The 19,698-nt window shown below is 36.5% G+C and overlaps 1 protein-coding gene across 1 annotated transcript in view; it reads left to right on the top strand.

Moving 5' to 3' along the window:
* Positions 1-315: 315 nt before the first annotated feature.
* The window catches only part of LOC113071338 (cadherin-12-like), a gene marked incomplete at its 3' end in the record, with an annotated part of 78,930 nt that continues 59,547 nt past the window's right edge, over positions 316-19,698 (top strand). The window contains exon 1 of the mRNA XM_026244702.1: positions 316-643. The remainder of the gene's footprint in view (positions 644-19,698) is intronic.

Below are 19,698 nucleotides of genomic sequence, written 5' to 3'. Positions count from 1 at the left end.
GATGACCGCACCGATCGCGCGCCTCTCTGCGGGACTGGCGGGAGGAAGGGGGGGAGGGGTGAAAGGAGGAAACGAGGGATGGACGGGAGGCTCCATAATCTAGCTGATGAAGATCCCTCACTCCCGAGACCTGACAGGGGTCGCACTCTCTCCAATCACGCGCGCCACGAGCCAGCGAGCCAGTCAGCAAAGCATTCCCTCATTCCGCTCAGTCTTTCTCTCTGTGACCAGCTCACTCACTGGCACTCTCTCTCTCTCTCTCTCTCTCTCTCTCTCTCTCTCTCACACACACACACACACACACACACACACACACACACACACTGTTCATTCTCAACCGCAGGGACATACACTTCGGCACTCTCTTTCGCGCGCGCGTTCGCTCACCTCTCTTTTTCCGTTCCTCACTAGCGGCACGCGCATCTGTATCCGCTTCTGCACTGTACAGGATGAACAAGAACGGAAGACTCCTGAGAGAGAGTAGATGAGAAAACAAGGAACTAAAACAACGAAGGCAAGGTGAAACGAAGAGGAGAAAGAGGGTGAGGGCAGATAAAGGAAGAGAGTTGGACAAGCATTTGGATTTTACTGATTCCAAGCCTCCATCCATCTATTTCTGCTGGTGGAAAAGGACTCAATTAAGGTAGGGACGTTTTCTGTGCTCAAATCATGTGAATCTGTGTGTTTTGCTGATGTGGACTTTATTACCAGGACAGTAATGAAGAGCTCTGGAGTGTGGAGAGAAAAAAAAAAAAAAAAAACTGAGCTCATAACTCTTGGTGTAAGTGTTGGGTTCCTCTCAAGCTCCAGCTAAATCACTGACCTGTCAGCATCTTCAATTATGAGTGCTTATCCCCAATCGTATAGTCATGTAAGCTGCAATACTTTCAGTGCTAAGACTCCAGAAGGAGACAAGCCGATGATTAATCCCGGCACCCTTTAGAACTAACCGTTTTTGCCCTCGTTTTTTTGGAAAGACATGAGAGGTTGACTGTCGAGGCTGAGATGAGGGAAGGTTGTTTTGCTGCCTGACTCTACAGAGCGAGATAAAAACTGGCTTGATGCTGGCAGAGATTGGAGTGGAAGTCCTGATTGCAACCCACCAGTGCAAAAACTCATACCTGAAGTGTGTGTGAGCCTCAATTATGAGTGTGAGTCAACATTTACATATAAAAGCAGGTGCGTGCTTCGCTTTTCACTGCCACAGAGTAGTGAATAACAAGGTTTTTTTTCTTTCTTTTTTTTTTTTTTTTTTTTAAATAAGAGCTGGCACCAAGAGACATTTGAGCAACATCAAGGACCTGTTTCAAGTGCTTTTGAGGACTCAGAAAGATAGACAAATTACTAGCAATGCTGGATATCTCAAGTGGCTCTAAAATGCAGTGTTTTCCTGACAGTTTGTTCCCAGATGAAACAAAAGTGCAATGAACAGTTTCGGCATGTTGTGAATTATGAAAGAGAACCAGACTTAATCCGCGTAATGCACTTGTTAAGTCTTTGTTTCTCACACATCATTGTCATTCTATTAATAGAGACATTCATGTACCAAGCGCCGGGGTCTGGTGTTTATGTACATGCTAATTTAATCTCACAGAGATTATGGAATTTGTGACACGCGAGAGGGATTAGACCTCGAGCGGTTTCTGTGTTGCTGATATACATACATTTAAACTTAAATTGAGGAAAACATGTTTTTGCAAGTTTACACACACACACAAAAAATAAAAATAAATAAATAAATAAAAATATTCACCTGCTCATCAAATGTAAGCAAATTTGTGAAACTAACCAAGTGAACTGCATTATGTTCTTTGGAACATTCAAAATCATTCTGGAGACCATTGAGCATCAGGTTTTACTCTTCTTGAGTTCATGCCAATGTTTATAAAATGTTCCAGGTAGTTTGTTGTGCTGATAATATCATTTGAAATGAAAAAGCTTGTATTAGATGACAACAAATGCAAAACAGTAGTTTCCGCAAGTGGTCTTAGAAATTTGGACCTCAAGATGTTGCACCAGTGAAACCCAGTAAGAGAGTTGCACTGTTCTAACATCATATTACCTGAATCTACAGAATGCAATTTTGCACTGAGATGCAAAATGAACAATATCTGTAGATTTAATATATAGATCAAACCCATAATTCATGTTAGAAATCTATTTGGAAAGCACTTCATGAGTGTCAGAAATACTCATTATTATGGCAAGTGCAACCAAATATAGAATCACACTCTGGCGTTGAGATTTCCCTCAGAGACATAATTTTCATATCTATAATTTTCATTGGCTGTTTGAACAACTGTATTGTGGCAGCTGTTATGTGTTAGGGGCGGTGTGGCATAATCCCTTCTGAATAGTAAAATTCTGCATCAGCATTCCTAGAATAAACCACAAAGTAGAAAACGGCATTTAAAATAATAGGAGGTGAGCTGTGTCATCCACTTAAATTCATCCAGACTCCATCTCTAGCTGTCATAAATGAGAGGACGTGATGTGCTAGGAATATGACACAATATCAGCCCATCTCAAACTGTATTATCCGCCTATTTTCATTTGATCCGTCGCAACACTGCAAACATCCCACAGTAAAAAAAAAAAAAAAAAAAAAACTGATCTCGTCCATCTGTTAAAGGTTGCATGGATTTGTGGGACACTCTAGGACAAAAAACGAAAATAAAAAGAGTTTGAATGCACAACAGGCAGTGGACGGAATTTAACTCACAGATGATGCCGAAATGCATCCTATCTCTTCCCGGGATCAAGCCAGCCTTTACAAAGACGGGCTTCAATCAGTGTCTGAAATCAGTAGGCAGGGACAGTCCAAAGATCCCTCCTGAACTTACTTTAGAAACCCCGAGCTGGCAGGTCTTGGTTTGCCTTTTGTGCTCAAGATCAGAGCAGACAGTAGAAGAAGCAGAGCTAGTGATCTGAGCTACTGGTGAAAACAAAGCCGTGTCCCAACAAGAGTCCAATTCCCCAGAGCCAGCTACAGCAGATGCGCTAGCATTGGGTTTAATGAGGAATCCTCTTTTGACCAGTTGGTAACAAGAGACAGACAGATCCGAGAGAGACGATCAGCACAGAGGGAGGGAGACAGCTCTGAGGGAGAGACGGCTTTGAGGATGAGCTAAATGAGGTCTAATCAGCTCAAAACAGATGGGAACCCTGAGACGGAGGGGATCGAGAACGCAAGATTTGACATGTCCCTATGTCGCTCTCATCAGAATTCAATTGGAATTGAGAGGGAGTGATGACATGAAATGGCACAGGTCCAGGGACATGAACACGAGGGTCAATAACAGCTGAACACACTTATGTATTTGAGTGTGTTTGTGTGTGTGTGTGTGTGTGTAGTTTAGACCCACATGTCAAGATTAACCTTGAACCCCTTGACCATTCCCATAAAACCCCCAGCCTATCCATCTCTATAAAACAACCAAATTAAACACCATATCATGGACCAAAGGTTTTACGTGCTCTTTTGAAATTAAATAATTCAATGCACTATGTAGACGCTCTGTTCCCAGTCCAACCAGACCATTATGGAAATAAGATGAACAAATGGGTCATGCAGAAAGCACATATACACATATGTAAGCCTGAATATACATAACACCTATTTTCAGGGTAAGCAACTCTCTTATTGCCAAACACAAGAAACATTCCAGCTGATACATTGTCAGAAAAAAAAATAAAATAATAAAATTCCCCATCTACCTTATCTACCCATTAAAGGGTACCTTAAGTTAGTAACATGCATCCATCCACAGAGGTACAAAGGTACAGTACAGACCAAAAGTTTGGACACACCTTCACATTCAAAGAGTTTTCTTTATCTTCATGACTATGTAAATTGTAGAGTCACACTGAAGGCATCAAGGGCTATTTGAGCAAGAAGGAGAGTGATGGGGTGCTGCGCCAGATGACCTGGCCTCCACAGTCACCGGACCTGAACCCAATCCAGATGGTTTAGGGGTGAGCTGGACCGCAGACAGAAGGCAAAAGGGCCAACAAGTGCTAAGCATCTCTCGGGAACTCCTTCAAGACTGTTGGAAGACCATTTCAGGTGACTACCTCTTGAAGCTCATCAAGAGAATGCCAAGAGTGTGCAAAGCAGTAATCAAAGCAAAAGGTTTTCAGTTGTTTCACACTTTTTTGTTATGTAAATAATTCCATATATAATTCCACATGTGTTAATTCATAGTTTTGATGCTTTCAGTGTGAATCTACAATTTTCAGAGTCATGAAAATAAAGAAAACTCTTTGAAACTTTTGGTCTGTACTGTATGTATGAGTTAAAGGAACACTTTTTGCACATGTATTTGTCTGACAGTGTATTCAGATGTGAGGAAGTCCATTAGATTTTGTTACTTTGTGTTCTTCTTAAGGATCTTAATGTTAGAGATGAGCAACTGAAAGAACAGTAATTGTTGTAACAATGTAAACCTACTTTCAAAATTAAGTGCATGGATGAAATCACCATTGTACATCATAGCTATCCTCCTGAAAATGGAAAATAAATACAGTAAATAAATAATGCTAAAATAAAAATGAAACCAATTGGAATAAAGTAAATGTTGAGTTAAAATAAGATTAAATTATAATCAGGTATCAAACAGGTATCATCTGATTTGGCAAATGTTTACTAAACATTATTTTTATTTATTTATTCATTATTTATTTTTCATATTTCTGCATGTGCTGTTTTGTGTGTGGGTTCAGTCAGATTTTTTTTTTTTTTTTTTTTTTTTTTTTAAGAAATTAAAACTATTATTCAGCAAGTACCAATTAAATTGACAAAAAGAGAAAAAAAAAATATTTTTATATTTTTGCTGTTATATTTCAAACAAAATGCTGTCCTTTTTTAAATTCTTAAAAAAATGTGTTATGCTTCTTGAGCAACAAATCAGAATATTAGAATGATTTCAGTAAGATGTGACACTGAAGAAAATTAAAAAAAGAAGACTGAAAAACTTGGCTTTTCCTTCACAGAATAAATTATACGAAAATAAATAAAAAAAGAAAAAGGTCTAAATTGCAATAATATTTCACTGTATGACTGTAGTTCTGAATAAATGCAGGCTTGGTGCGCATACGAGATTTCTTTAAGAATTATACATTTTTGATTGGTAGTGTAAATAAGTTTTTGTATCCATCGCATATACTAGAATCCACAGCAAATCCACAACTTGTAACTGCAGTTACTCATTTTACATTCAAAAAGGGCATTTATGTACTGTAGAAATACTAATGGAACAGTAGCTAAAACATGTAGTGTTTATTAATTCTAAAGGTCACATAGAAGGAGACAAATGTTCATGAAAAACTAAAAGATTACAGTTTCTGCAGCAAGAAACCTTTAATATGATAAGTGGACTTCAGAGAAAAGAAAATGCTGCTAAAGTATCTGATATGGCTCAGAGATACTTCACAACACGTCCTTTACACACTTCTTAGTTATTTTACACTCCCTCTACACTCCAAAGCATCAAGTTCCTTATTTCAACCAGCCCAGTGGCTCTTTTCATTCACACAAACCTGAGCCGCTTATCTCTGCTTCTCTCTTAAAGCGATCTCAATGCATAATGCAGCTGAATAAGCTCTCTCTTTTAAGAAAGCCATCGCTGATGCAGTGCAGGAGCATTGAGGCAGTGAATGGCCGGGCAGTGCTGTACAGAGGAGGATATCACTGCCGTGGGCTGCAGCAAAGATCCACGGTAATCCCGTGTACTTATTGTGTGATTGACCAGGGCCTTCAGATATCCTGGAGACTGAATGGGTTGTAGAAAGGTGAGCGACAGGCCAGCTGAACCAAGGCCTCAAACAGTCAAAGGAATGGTTTATCCAAAAATGACAGCTCTTTCATCACTTACTCACCTTCACACCATTCCAAAAACTATGTAACTTTATAAAAATGCATCATAAAAATGTTCCATTTGAAATGTGTGCTGTATTCTGAAAACACAATAACTGACTGGCATGGAGATAGTTCAGAAATGCTAATCGGAGTTGGGTTTGAAACATTCAATAATGAATCAGACAGATCTGGTTCACTACAATTAATTCTAGTTACAATGGTTAAAAGATGGGAAATATTGTCCATAAATGAATACTTTTTGGATTATTACCACAAAACAGTACATAGCTAACATCAAGGCCTTAGTTCAAGGAATATTTAAATCCAAAAATGACACCTCTGTCAACATTTACTTACCCCTCAAGTCCCATAACTGTGAGATGTTCTTCTGCAGAAAACAAAAAAGGAACATTTCAAGATTTTTTTTTTCAAGGCTCTTTTTCAATTAATACCTGAGCACTGCAGCATAAAAATGCCCCATATGACTTGTGTGCTATGTTCTGATGCCACATTATAGCTGACTGGAAAATAGGTAATGTTCAATTCCTGAATGAATCACTTGAATCATCAGTATTTGATTCACAATGTGAATCGGAATCCAGTAGATGATTCATTAATGAATCTGAGTGATCCGGTTCAACCCTCTCACTTAATATTCTAGTCACAACAAATAACAGCTTACTGGAGGAAAAGATTGCCAAATGTCGTTTTATGAATCCAGAAGATTGATCTATACTGCATGAGTCATATGGACCTATTTCATGATGCTTTTTTGTTGCTTGAAATCTTAAGTCGCCATTTATTTCCATGGAAATAGCACAACCGTAACCATCTTGTTAATGTATTCTTTTGTGCTCTGCAGAAAAAAGGAAGTCATAGAGGAAACAACATGAAGCTTAAAAAAAGATGACAGAATTTAAATTTTTAAGTGAACTACACCTTTAAGTTCTTTCTTTCTGTGCTCTGGTTCTCTTTATTTTCTTTCTGCATCTCTTGCTAGGATCTTTCTTCCTGCTTTCCTGTCTCTGTTCCTTTCTCTTCACCCATGTAATTTTAATGGAAGGACAGAGCAGCAGCTCTCACCCTCCTTCGTGTCCTCAGCAATGATAGCTCCTGCTACTGAACTTGGATGTGTGTGTGTGTGTGTGTGTATCAGAGTATCCATTATCATTTTCATCCAGAGCGAGAGATCCGACCAGATCACTCATCCGGATATGCCATCAACCATCAACAACACTCCTGCGGAGAGCCTTCTGCCCAACGCCGATCAATAATTGAGATTATTTGCACTCCTTTCACCTTGGGCCATATGTAGTTTAAAGCTTCAATAAAGGGAGTCATTTCTACAGTGTTTTATCACAGGCAGAGCTGCTTGCATGTGTGAGTTTGTGCACGCGTCTGCTGGCACACAATTAAAATGTCACCTTGGTACAGTTACAGATATATCCGTCACTGCCGTGACATGGTTACTGCTATTCTGAAAGTCTTGAAACGTATAATGCACCAACTCTGATGCACAAGCTATTGAACTGATAGCAGCCTGGAAAAAAGTTAAAGAAAATGAAAATCATTTTGACACGTTTCAGTGTTCAAGGCAACAATACAGCGTTTTCCAACTCTGTTCCAAAAGCTACCGAGCTGTCTACGTAGCTAGGCATTATACATGCTTTCTTTTAGTCAAATTCAAAGGCAGCATATATAGATATGTCCTTCAAAAAGAATGCATTCCCATAATGCTTTGCAAAAAGCTCCAAAAATAGATGGCAGATGGAGTTAAATAAATCATTATTCATTTTAAACCTAAAATGAACTTGGTAACTAAAAATATAAACAAAAAGAGTTTAATAGTGGTCTGTTTTAGATACTACTACTTTTATTCAACAAGAATACATTAATTTGGTTAAAAAAGACAGTAAAGACATGTATAATGTTGCAGAGAGTCTCCACAAAAATATTAAGCAGCACAACTGTTTTCAATAAGAAATGTTTCTTGAGCACCAAATCAGCAAATTTGGATCATTTCTGAGGGTTCATCTGAAAGTTCAGCTTTGCCAACACAGGAATAAGTTTTATTTTTAATATTTATTAAAACATAATACAATTATTTGGAATTGTAATACTATTTAACAATATTTCGTTTTTTACTGTGATTTTAATTAAATAATTAAAAAAATGCAGTCTTGATGAACATAAGAGACTTCTTGTTGACCCTAAACTTTATAATAATTGCATTTTAAAGTAAGTAAAGTTATTAATTGCACTTTAAAATATATTAACATAGAAAAAAATTAATTGCAATACCAAATATTTCTACTCTATTTTTCTACTATTTCATTTATTTCCACTATTATTCACATATGATTTTGGCAATAATATGTTTTATCTTAGCTACAGAAGAGTGCAAGAAGGGTGCTATTTTTGTAACAAAGAGAGCTGCCTTGTATTTGGAACATTTCAAATCAGTCCATTACAGTTGCAATGAAAGGCAATTCACTTGACATTAGAACAGAGACACTTTTTTATTTATTTTTTGGCAATTCCCCTCACTTTCACATGTGTCAATTTCCGCCATCAGACCTCAACATTTCCACTACTTTCAAGCTTTTCTCTGCTTTATTTTGAACAGGTAACCCCTCACTGTCACCCTCCACCTGCCACCCCTACACACACACACACACACACATGCTGAGAGACAATCAGCAGAAGGGGGCCTAAACATCTCAAATTAAAGTCTGGCTGTGATGGATGGGCTCCTATCTGAGAGAGATATTGCACCTGTTTCCCCCCTGAATGATAGCCACTTCTCCCCATCGTTTATATTGATTTGTCTCCTTCCTCACTGCTCTTTTCCAGCAGCTACTCGTACACACACTACATGGCAGTAGCATGAACATTAATGCTACAATGCATCTACATACTAACTAGAATTTTACTCTGATGCCTCTGTGTAATAGATAAACACTTCAATTAAGCGTCAACCATCTTTCACATTTTTAATTCCTCTTTCTCTTTCTCTACATCATCTCCAAGGTTATGCAGACAATGAAGAACTATTGCATTTCCTTTGTGAGAAAGAAAAGCAAGAAAAAGTGGGATGTAGAGAAATCCTTTGCCAATGCAGAGGTGGCTTGGAAGAAGTATAAAGGAAGTTAAAGACAGTTGCAAAAAAAAAAAAAAGACAAAAAAAAAAAAAAAAAAAATTCAGAACCTTTCATCAAATAGATATTTTCCCACCTTTTGAAATAACTTTTCTTGTGTAACCAAGTTTGCACAGATAAGGACATATAATGAAATATCAAAAATTATCATAGTCTACAAAAAAATTCTCACTCTCAGGTTATACCAAACCTGTATGAATTTATTTGTGTGGAACATAAAAAAGAAGATATTTTCAATCATCTTGGCAACCAAACAGTTGATGCCCACTGACTTCCATAGTAGAAAAAGTTTTTTTATTTTTATTTTTTTTCTGAACAGAAGTAAATCCATACAGGTTTGGAACAGCAGGAGGTTGAGTAAATAAAGGCTATTTTTATTTTTTGGATTAATTATTGCCTCTAGTTTCTTTCTTTTTTTCTTTATTATATATATATATATATATATATATATTTTACTTTCAAGCAAGCCTTTGTCAAAATACAAGTAGGCCAGTAGAATTGCTATTCCCCTATTCTTTCAGTACAATCAAACCCAGACTGATAAAATTAAGTCCCAACTTGCATTGATTAACAGTAAATATTCTGTTTTATAATATTCTGTAAATGTGTCAGAATATGCAAGTTAAAAAATTGTGATATCATTTGCATTCCTCTCTGCATGGTTCATTTCTGTTCAACAGCATGTGATTCACATACCGTGCCGTGATATCTCCCATTTTTAAACCTTCCTCTCTTCTTTCTGTGGATGCTCTGTGTGCAGTGACATTCTCCACTTGTTCTGTTCTAATACTGTTAACTCATATCTCTGCTGGACTTTGATACTTTAAAGTGTTTTACATGAACCATTTCTTTTTTTCTCTTCCAACACACTGAAATTGCATGAGGTGTAATTTATGAGCTTTCCCCCATATTTGAATATCTGTCAAAGTGCCATTTGGATAGCTGATGGGTTCATGCTGTAGAGGAAAGTTTGAATATATTCATTGGTTTTCCTGGGCCGGAGTGAAACCCACGCAGTGAAACAACATCCAGACAGAAACGAACTGGCTGAAGTCCTACCAGAGCCATGCAGAAAACACCACCTCTGCAGCAGGGACAGAAAATGTGTGAGCACTCGTGTGTAAAATAGAAAGAGAGGTATTGTCTGTCTGCATATATTGCCACATATGCTGCATTTGGATCAATCTCAGCATGACATTTCCAAACATACCCTGAACTCTATCCATATAGACAGTATGAGAGTCACTTACACTATAGGCCAGAAAATGTGATGAAGCAATGTGCAACAGGGTTGTGTGCCATTCTGGATTGATATGAAAACACATTTTATTTGAATTTTGAATTGAACCAAAATTTAGATTGAATTGAGGTAGCAAACAGGATAGTGAATTACTTTTTAAATGTGAATTAAAGGATAAATACTTTTACTGAACTTCAAAAATGTTTAACAAGAAAGCAAAGCTTGCTGATTTTGAGAATTTGGTGGGATAGATAGATAGATAGATAGATAGATAGATAGATAGATAGATAGATAGATAGATAGATAGACTAGGAATCAATAGATAGATAGATAGATAGATAGATAGATAGACAGACAGACAGACAGACAGACAGACAGAGAGAGAGAGAGAGATAGATAGATAGATAGATAGATAGATAGATAGATAGATAGATAGATAGATAGATAGATAGATAGATAGATAGATAGATAGATAAGGAATCAATAGATAGATAGATAGATAGATAGATAGATAGATAGATAGATAGATAGATAGATAGATAGATAGATAGACAGACAGACAGATAGATAGAGAGATAGACTAGGAATCAATAGATAGATAGATAGATTGACAGACAGACAGACAGACAGACAGACAGACAGACAGATAGATAGATAGATAGATAGATAGATAGATAGATAGATAGATAGATAGATAGATAGATAGATAGATAGATAGATAGATAGATAGATAGATAGATAGATAGATAGATAGATAGATAGATATGATTTTACATTAATGGTCAATCAGACTAGAATTCCAATGATTTTTTTTTTTTTTTTTTTTTTTTTTGTGAGCAATATGCATCAGACTCTCTGTGGGTGTGCTGTCTGAGGCAGAGGCTAGGAATCGACAGCTGGTAATATATCCTCTCAGACTGACAGACATTTGTGCAGCACATCTCTCTTCCCACTTCAGCTGCATTCATCAGTCTGGGGTCGGCAGTGAAGGCCCACGGCTCACGGGAGTGCTAGAGGAGGCCCGCAGAACTGATGCTCTCCTCTGAGGCTTTGTAACCTTAAACATAACCCAGCCATCGCCCATTGGCACCAGGGGAAAGATTTCCTGTCAACCAGGTGAATGACTATTAGTTCACAGACAGGGGGAAGTGGGGAAGAATCTAATGGTCCTCTGAGATGGGCTCTGACCATTTTCCCCGAGCCATATTACAGTCTCTCGCTCTCTCAGTGACTCCTCTCCTTCTTTCACTTTTACCCTTTCTGAATGGCAGAAGGGATAGTATGGAAAACACAAAGGCTGAATTCTGCTGAATGATCAAAAGCTTGAAGTGGTTGTTGTGCAAAAACAATAAAAATAAGAGGAAGCGAAGAGGGAAGAAGAGCCGACAAGGAGAGAGTCTCAGCCACAAGCGGTGACTAAACAAAATCAATGAAGAAACTTCAAAGAATTAGAGGTGCTACTTTCAGACAAACACCCCAAAGTGTCACATCAATATTATCCATACATATTCACTCTCATCTATACCTGGAAGTTGTCAAGCCATGCCGAGGGGTTCTCTATGAATAGATTTTCTGTGTCAGACTGAGAGAAGACGCATTTGATATATAAACTCAACTCTGGTCTGCATGAGCTCAGCTCAGACAATTGCCTTAAATATCTCTAGACCCTGGACTAACAAGCATTATGACTAATTATTGTAAGATACTGTATTTATATGTACATACGCATTTGGCATTTGAGAGTGCGTGGGTCGACTAGTGTTAAAGTGCCTCTAATATGGATTTTTGAAAAATACCTTTCATGTAGTTAGTGACACAGCTCTACATGACTAAAAGCATCCTGCAAAGTTTTAAATCTGAAAGTGCACCATGTATAAAGTTATTGTCTCTCGAAAGAAAGATTTGAGCCTGAATCACTGAAATGAGTTGTATTTTAAAACGAATCCCAAACCGTTTCATGCTGACAACAGCATGAAACATTAGCATAGTGCCTGCCCACTTGTTGGTCTTTTTGCGTTGGTCTGAATGGAAATGCAAATTCATTCTTTGCCACTAGGTGCTGCTTTTGAAGCAGTGAAAATAGCGGTTTCCCCGGTAAGGCTCTACACACAGCAGCACTGTGCTCACAAAAGCTGCTTTATCAGGCATTATCACAGACTACGTATATAAAAACATATACAGGTGACGTCAACCATAGGTTACGAAGAGCGTTTTTGAATCCAAAAGTAGGAGGAAGCGACTGTCGCCAAAAAAATAAAAATAAATAAAAAATAAATAAATAAAATAAAAAACTTTCTAATAATCAAACATATACAATATAATTATTTTTTTATCATATATATATATATATTTTTTTTTTTTTTTGATAAATGTATACTTATTCAATGAGGATGCATTAAACTGATTAGACTTGTATAATGTTTCAAACTATTATATTTCAAATAAATATTGTTTATTGTTTGACTAATCAGTTGCATTTATAGTACACAACAAATGTAATATTATAACTTACAACTGCACACAATAATGCAAATGCACAAGTACACAAGTTGGAGTTGTGTATTAATCAGCATCTGTAAGACTTGTTCCATTTAGCAGTTCCTTGTCAATTAAAATGCCATTTTTGTCTAAAATGAATGAATATGATGTTGGCATCAAAACAAAATAACTATGCCTAAAACTATGTAAAAGTGAAACTGCATGGTTACTAGTGCAATGCATTAGCAGCTGAGCTTCATGTTCATGGAAGACTTTTGAGTTTGAAGCTGTGGAGGAAGACAGCTGATAGTTTGAGTGACAGCACTGAGTGCCGGCCCACAAATTGTCTTGCACTTGTCCATCACAAAGAGCCCTCTAGCTTGCACAGCCGTCAGAAATTGTGTCTGATATTATGAGACTGAAGTTTAATTTGAGAGTGTGTGTTATTAATAGATTTTCTGTGTCAGACTGAGAGAAGACGCATCTGATATATAAACTCAACTCTGGTCTGCATGAGCTCAGCTCAGACAATTACCTTAAATATCTCTAGACCCTGGACTAACAAGCATTATGACTAATTATTGTAAGATACTGTATTTATATGTACATACGCATTTGGCATTTGAGAGTGCGTGGGTCGACTAGTGTTAAAGTGCCTCTAATATGGATTTTTGAAAAATACCTTTCATGTAGTTAGTGACACAGCTCTACATGACTAAAAACATCCTGCAAAGTTTTAAATCTGAAAGTGCACCATGTATAAAGTTATTGTCTCTCGAAAGAAAGATTTGAGCCTGAATCATTGAAATGAGTCGTATTTTAAAACGAATCCCAAAGTGTTTCATGCTGACAACAGCATGAAACATTAGCATAGTGCCTGCCCACTTGTTGGTCTTTTTGCGTTGGTCTGAATGGAAATGCAAATTCATTCTTTGCCACTAGGTGCTGCTTTTGAAGCAGTGAAAATAGTGGTTTCCCCGGTAAGGCTCTACACACAGAAGCACTGTGCTCACAAAAGCTGCTTTATCAGGCATTATCACAGACTACGTATATAAAAACATATACAGGTGACGTCAACCATAGGTTACGAAGAGCGTTTTTGAAGCCAAAAGTAGGAGGAAGCAACTGTCGCCAAAAAAATAAAAATAAATAAAAAATAAATAAATAAAATAAAAACTTTCTAATATTCAAACATATACAATATAATTATTTATATTTTTATCATATATATATATATATATATATATATATATATATATATATATATATATATATATATATACATATATATACATATATATATATATTTTTTTTTTTTTGATAAATGTATACTTATTCAATGAGGATGCATTAAACTGATTAGACTTGTATAATGTTTCAAACTATTATATTTCAAATAAATATTGTTTATTGTTTGACTAATCAGTTGCATTTATAGTACACAACAAATGTAATATTATAACTTACAACTGCACACAATAATGCAAATGCACAAGTACACAAGTTGGAGTTGTGTATTAATCAGCATCTGTAAGACTTGTTGCATTTAGCAGTTCCTTGTCAATTAAAATGCCATTTTTGTCTAAAATGAATGAATATGATGTTGGCATCAAAACAAAATAACTATGCCTAAAACTATGTAAAAGTGAAACTGCATGGTTACTAGTGCAATGCATTAGCAGCTGAGCTACATGTTCATGGAAGACTTTTGAGTTTGAAGCTGTGGAGGAAGACAGCTGATAGTTTGAGTGACAGCACTGAGTGCCGCCCCACAAATTGTCTTGCACTTGTCCATCACAAAGAGCCCTCTAGCTTGCACAGCCGTCAGAAATTGTGTCTGATATTATGAGACTGAAGTTTAATTTGAGAGTGTGTGACTGCTGAGGAAAAATAATACAGGATTTTCTAAGCATGACAATTCAGTGAATGTATTGAAGAGGCTGAAATAACATGAATACCCTCATTTGACTTAATAAGACTATTTAGAGGTGCATTAATCCTTGGAAACTGTGTAATTATCTGGAAATGGAAAACAGAGGAAAGATCCATCTCACTAAAAATATTCCCATACTACTGCATCTGTCTAGATAACTAAAGCTGACCACATTATTTAAACACAACTAAGGCCAAAGCGAAGCCTTTGACTGAAAATATTCATTTTAAACACAGGTTGTCGGTATGAATAAGTATTACTTTCTAATCATGCATTTCACTAGAGCCCTTGCCTACCTCTTTGAAATTAATATTTCATCCGCTGCTGAATGTCACAGAAAATTTGAGGTTATATCCATGCATGCCAAAACCTATCTTCATTTCATTAAGAGGAAAAAGTGTTTCCTCTGATTAAGTCATTTCCCAGTCCAACGGGTCAGGAATTTCAAAGAAAATTATGTATAGTGTGTACACTACAGTATATACATTACATTTCTTTGTGTGCATGTCTATATATATAAATATACACCATCTTCTTTATATATATATCATCGGAAAATCAACTGTTCATCTGAAGTGTATCATCTAAGTGATTCTACATCTGTTGCTATGTCATCTGTCTGATCTAAAACAAAGCTGAATTTCATGAGAATATAAATATACTTGCGTACTCCATTTGACCTCATTTAAGCATCAAAGCCAGTATGACAGGATTACCTTCCTCTTACAACAACAAAGATAAAACATTCATTTCAGCAGTTATTAAACAGAAATTTTAGATCACTAAATGTCACGCAATGCAAATCGTTTATGCTAACAAACATATACTTGGAAACCTAGGCTCATTGGAAATACTTGACTGCCTAAAACTGCAAAAACTTACCTACAGTATGCATTCAGTTCACTGCCATTTCCAGGTGAAATGAACACTAGAGACAACAAAACACTAACAACTTTTGTTATTTTCATACATATTATGATTAAAGGGCAGATTATTGATGAACAAATGCTTATTTTTAAGCAGTTCCTTGCACAATACTGATGCAAAAAATAAATAAATAAAAAAACTTTGTGCATGATTAGTAAACTAGTACATTTTGACACTTGCATTATATAACTAGGGCCTTATGTATGGCTTCTTGGACGTAGTAAACTTGCTTGGTACATTGTTGCACTTGAGATGGAGAGCTTGGTTACGAGTGGCATTAAAAACCAGTTACAATACTCCACAAAAGAGCTCAATGCTTTTTATAAGGAAGCTAAAATAGCATGGCTGTTCCAGCAAATGGTTGTTTCTATCAAACAAATAGCATCATAACATATCGTTGCAGTTACGGTTAACTGTTTTAGAAAAAAAAAATAATAATAATAATAATAATAATAATATACATGGGCATTTCACATTGTTGCTGGATAGTACGCATTAATTTCACCCAATACATGGCAAAAATATGCTCTAAGTTTGCACAAGGACAACACAAATGCAATATTATGTTTGTGCCCAAATGGTGGCTTTCTGTGATTCGTAATTAAATAAAAATCTCAGTCTTTGCGCTCCTGCTGCAGTGGCTCAAACCTTACTTAAGTAAGGCTTCTTGGCTGAGATTTTTGCCTGGCTCTCTGTTTCCCTTGAGCTGGATGGAAGGAGCAAACAGTCTCAGTGTTTGTTCATCAATCACAGAGATTTCTCTCTCTTTTCCTCCAGCTTCTGCTTTCTCTTCTTCTCATGTTCCCTTCCTGCAGGGTCACGCTCTTACCCGCTCTCATGATTCCGTTTTTACAGAGTAAATACCAGTGACATTTGCTTGAGCTCAGGATGGTCACCGATTAGACTTAGCATTAAACATAAGCAACCATTAAAGTATCCATACACGCAGAGACGCTTCAGCTTTCTAGCCTGTAGTGCTGATCTTTTCTGAGTGCATCTATTATTTTACTAAAGATTATAAAAATCATATCTTAAAGCAAGACAGAGACACTATATATATATATATATATATATATATATATATATATATATATATATATATATACATATATATATATATATATATATATATATATATATATATATATATATATATATATACATATATATATATATATATATATATATATATATATATATATATATATATATATATATATATATATATATATATATATATATATAGGTTTAAAAATATGTATTTCTTAAATCATAGAGATCTAATGGAATGTTTGATGAAAATACTCTTAAAGAACCAGAAACGATGTTGATTCAGGAACACATCCCACTTAGCAGGAGAAAAAAAAGTGTTTTTCTGATGGTTAAAAATCAATCAATCAATCAATCAAGCAAAATTTGGCAAACATAAAATGTTTCCCTTGAGCAGCCTTCAGACAAATTCAAATGCTATTGCTTCAAATGCTATTGCATGATTGATGTGTGTAATAGTAAGAAACCAACATGCTGTCCACGCCTCGTCAACTCTGACCCACATCCAAGCCAATGCAGATTAACCTCCCGGACCCTCAGAGCAAAGAACCACATCAAGCCCTTCACAAAGACTTGCTCAAACCTGACCTTCTGTTTTCCAATGCCAAAAAAAAACAAAAAAAAAAACATTTTGAACAAAAAGGAGTCATTGAAGAGAGAAAAGTTAAAACAGTATCTGTCAATCCTTTAAAGACTCAGACGGCTACGGATTTACAAACAAAATTGCCCATGTTCCCAAAGCCCCCCTTTAAATTACAGTGACTGCGAAGGACGTTGTTTCATCACCATACTTTGACTAAACAGCTTACAGTTTGGATTAGGGCTCGGCCCCCCTGTTCCGACACGGCTGCCTCGTATAAACCATGAACCCGGGATAGAGATAAAGCATTGCTCTTCAACTACCAAAATGGAATAAGAACTCATCCTGACAGAGCCGTGTGTCTTGAGGGCCCGGGGAGTACCGCGGTGAATGAACGGAGGCTGAAGGTTACTGGTTTTCAGAGCCTTTCCTGGAAACAAAGAAGTGAGCCGGTTTTGATAAGAGCATGGGTAAATGCATTCAGTTTAGTTTGGGAAAGGTGAAAAGTTTAAGGTGGGAAACCGATACGCTTTTGATGGACAGAAAGAAACAGAGAAGAATGTCAAAAGCAGCAGATAGAGAGCCAGGATATCACTGTATCTCTTTATCGAAATGTAATTCAGAAACAACACGATTAATCTCGCATAACAAGATGGCATTTTGCTGTTAGACGCAGTATTATGACAGGCACCCGAGGGCAATTTCTACTGTATCACAAGAATCTCAATGCCAAAGTTTGGTTCGCCATAGATCACTGTATAATGCTGACTCATGCTGGATAAACTGAGCTGAGCAGAGTCACCCTGTGCCAGCTCACTGAGGTACAATGTCATATTTGACCAACCTTGACATCTTTCTCATGTCTTTAACAACCACAATGTGATTCGCTTATAAAACGAACCAAACGTGAACACTGTGCCTTGAACAGTGGCATCTCACTGAAAATGAATTGTGTCCTAGTGCATAAGTTCCTCCGAGCAGCTCCCTGTGCTTTACTCCACCGCCTCCTTTCACTTAGCTTGCTATCTGTCTGCACCATAGAAATAGGATAAATGGTCTGCTCATAAAAAGTCTCTTCACCTGCTGGAAGCCAGCAATGGGGAAGGGATGATAATGTAGGCAGTGTTCAGTACAGATCAGATTTCTCATGTACACCCAAATGGCAACTAGTTCAAATTTTACAAAGAATGAAAACAAAACATGAAAAGCAACTGCCATGACATATCATTATTCTCTCTCGAAACCTTTGATTCTTATTTTTTTGTTAAACATATTTAATTTAACCCCTTCTACCTTGTTCAAAAGTAACACTAAAAATACTAAAATATAATAATGATAGTAATAATTATAATATATATAATATATAGTTTAAGGATTGCATAAACTAGTCGAGTAATCTAGTGATCGACTACTTCGACCACTAGTCGGCGCTGTCGGAAACAATCAACTACTCGAGCATGCATTAACCATAATGCGTACAAAGAGTTTGCAAGTATGACATTTTTTTTTAGGATAACAATATTGCGTGTAGCTGTTACTTTCTATGACCTTATCTATGGTGCATGTAAAATTAAAATATGTAAATAGGGGTGTGCCTAAAGCCAAATTCCTTATTCCAAATGGCACGGATAATGGCTTCAAAAATGAATAACAGACAAGGAATAATTCTGCCTGAATGCTCGGCTGAAGCTGGCACAGTCCGGAGTTTGCTAGATAACAGGTGAGCCAGGGGATCAGCGCTATATTATACACAGACCTCTAAAGTCACAAGTGTGAAGTCAATCAATGTAAACTTTATGAGTGAAAAGTGCGCAAACTCCCCGTGCATCTCTCAGAAATTTGAGCTTGGCAAGAATAATATCACCCATAATAATAATACATCATACATGTTCTATTGTATATATTTAAAAGGCAATGCTTTAAACTTAGGCTAATATTATGATAGGAATGAATGGATTAAGCACAGCGCGATCACCAATCAAACAGCAGCGCTGTGCGTTACTCCCTCAAAAACCAGTTCTAGCATTAGCAGGATAATAATCAACTTAGATATGGATACATTTTCTATTTGGCGTACACATTTGTATCTTTATATTTTGCTGGTTTGAGTAGCACATGCACATTTGTTTAGTGAAGTGCAAACATAAAGACTTGCTTAAAGTTTTAATATGCGCATTGAATTGATTCAGTCGTGTTCAAATGACCACTAAACGTTTGTCATAACATCTCTCTCTCTCTCTCTCTCTCTCTCTCTCTCTCTCTCTCTCTCTCTCTCTCTCTCTATATATATATATATATATATATATATATATATATATATATATATATGTGTGTGTGTGTGTGTGTGTGTGTGTGTTCTAATTTCTGATAATAACTAAACAATTAAACAGGGATGATACAGAACACAATCACTCATTATACACTGCCCCTTTTAGTAATTCATTTTTGCTCTGACTCTGGAGCTTGATGTAAAAA

The sequence above is a fragment of the Carassius auratus genome, unplaced genomic scaffold, assembly GCF_003368295.1.
Source record: "Carassius auratus strain Wakin unplaced genomic scaffold, ASM336829v1 scaf_tig00007148, whole genome shotgun sequence".
Lineage (NCBI taxonomy): Eukaryota > Metazoa > Chordata > Actinopteri > Cypriniformes > Cyprinidae > Carassius > Carassius auratus.
Note: the sequence above shows the minus strand (reverse complement) of the source record. Positions and strands in the feature narration are given on the sequence as shown.